At 37.8% G+C, this 2380-nt stretch overlaps 1 protein-coding gene across 2 annotated transcripts in view; it reads left to right on the top strand.

Annotated features, from left to right (window-relative positions):
• Positions 1-2380, top strand: part of LOC107727827 (eukaryotic translation initiation factor 4 gamma 3-like) — a 59101-nt gene that overhangs the window by 33085 nt on the left and 23636 nt on the right. The window lies entirely within an intron of this gene.

Here is a 2380-nt window from a genome sequence, read left to right as displayed (position 1 = left end):
TCTCTCTCTCTCTCTCTCTCTCTCTCTCTCTGGCACACAGGGTGTGCATGGATTAGTTCCAGCTCACACTGTCTCCCCCCAATCTAATCCTTATGAACACACTGAGAGCGTTAGGCTGTTGGCTGCACCATTATATGTTTATGTATATTTTGGTCTATGGACAATCCAAAAACAAGTGAATCGATAAAGTGTGTCAACAAGCAGCAAAATGTTTCAGCAGAAGTGTGAATGACAGTGGCTGCCACAATCCAGTCGCTCTCGACCTTAACCAACGCTAATGACTTTTACAAAAATATAAAATGGCAGTCACATATGATGTCAGATGCTAACACCTTTAATGTATACACCATGGCATTGAAGGATTACCATATATGTGACCCTGGACTAGAGGGTGACACGGGAGTGGATTTTCAAACCTCTCCCGTCCCACTCCCACAAAAAAAATCCCGTCCCGTCCCAATCCCACGAAAAAACTGGGGGAAAATCCTGTCCCGTCCCATTCCCTCCCACTCCCGTGTTGTGTTATTTTTGGTCGGAATCTGTCAGTTACAGTAAAAAAAAATACAGTACAGATCACAGCATGCCCACTTTAGTTGAATAAAAACTAAATTTGCATTGCACACAAATTTCATGTAAATCATCCGTGCTAACACACACGTTTTCTATTAGAATTTTTTTCATTTGAAAGTAGACATTTCACTCTCTATAGATTTATTTTTCATACACGGAGTTTCGAAGTTTCTCGCTCCAGTTCACAGACCAAGACGGCAGAAAGCACATCCTGTTTGCTAATTATTTTACAGAAGCGCTACGTTTCTGTTGTTATTCTGAGTGCACACAAATAAACGTTGAGTCTTTACAGATTCGAAAGAAGTATTACTTTTATCTGTATGACCATATGAAAATATGGAGTATTTTATTAAGAGCAAATGAGCACCGGTGCCTCCATCTGTCCTGCTGTGAGCGCGCTGCTGTTCAGCTTCCACACACACTTCAATAGCGCACATTTCTGTAGGTTAACATTAGATTGAGCGGCCATGTAAAGTTGTTACTACATATTGTATATCTTTCAGATGAAAAGCCATATGTGAGGTCAATGAATGATAGGCGAGCGTTTGGATGTCCTGCCCGATGTACTCTATTACCACATAGACCAGCCGTTAACGATCTGTCAGTCACGGACTGCGTACGTCATTCACTTAACCAGCCACACCAAAGCAAACAGGAGGAGAGCATAAAGAGACAGGGCAACTAGAATTGAGTTCAAAATTAAAATATACAGTTTATAGTTTATTTATATAAATGTATATTTGTGTGTAAAGTTGGGTATCATATGTTATTACGATTCCCGGTCCCGCCCACTCCCGCTGACATTCCTGTCCCGTCCCAATCACGTGATTAATAGTGATTTTGTTTCCCATCCAGCGGGATTCCCGTGACCCGTGGGATTCCCGAAAAAATGTCAGCCTCTACCCTGGACCACAAAACCAGTCATAAGTAGCACGGGTATATTTGTAGCAATAGCCAAAAATACATTGTATGGGTCAAAGTGATGGATTTTTCTTTTATGCCAAAAAATCATTAGGATATTAAGTAAAGATCATGTTCCATGAATATATTTTGTAAATTTCCAACCGTAAATATATCAAAATTTAATTTTTGATTAGTAATATGCATTGCTAAGGACTTAATTTAGACCGCTTTAAAGGTGATTTTCTCAATATTTAGATTTTTTTGCACCCTCAGATTCCAGATTTTCAAATAGTTGTATCTCGGCCAAATATTGTCCTATATTAAATTTAAAAAAGTGACCCTTATGACTAGTTTTGTGGTCCAGGGTCACATATAACATGATATTTACATGATAAGCCAAAGTACTTCAAAAATGCAATGGTAGTACCAAGGTTTATGTCCAAAAAAAAAACATGGTATTGCCATGCTACCTGTCAAAAAAGATCTGAGATTACCATGTCCAAAAAATATGGTATTATCATGGTACCTGTCCATGTAAAACATCAGATTGTATTCTGTATATTGTATTGTATTCTGTTAAGACAATGTATTAATATGGTACCTGTTCAAAAAATGCACCCTTATCATGTCCAAAAACATGGTAATACCATGGTATCTGTCCAAAGAAACTTGCTTATCATGTCCAAAAAACGTAGTTTTACCAAATTACCTGTCCCAAAAAAATAAAAAAATAAAAATGAGATCACTATATACAAAAACATGGTAACACCAATGGTACCTGTTCAAAAAACACACACATGTCATGTCCAAAATCATGGTAATACCATGGTACCTGTCCAAAAAAACATGCTTATCATGTCCAAAAACGTGGTTTTACCAGAGTACCTGTCCCAAAAAAAAAAAAAAA

This window comes from Sinocyclocheilus rhinocerous, unplaced genomic scaffold (genome assembly GCF_001515625.1).
Source record: "Sinocyclocheilus rhinocerous isolate Xijiao unplaced genomic scaffold, SAMN03320098_v1.1 scaffold576, whole genome shotgun sequence".
NCBI classification, from domain to species: domain Eukaryota; kingdom Metazoa; phylum Chordata; class Actinopteri; order Cypriniformes; family Cyprinidae; genus Sinocyclocheilus; species Sinocyclocheilus rhinocerous.
Note: the sequence above shows the minus strand (reverse complement) of the source record. Positions and strands in the feature narration are given on the sequence as shown.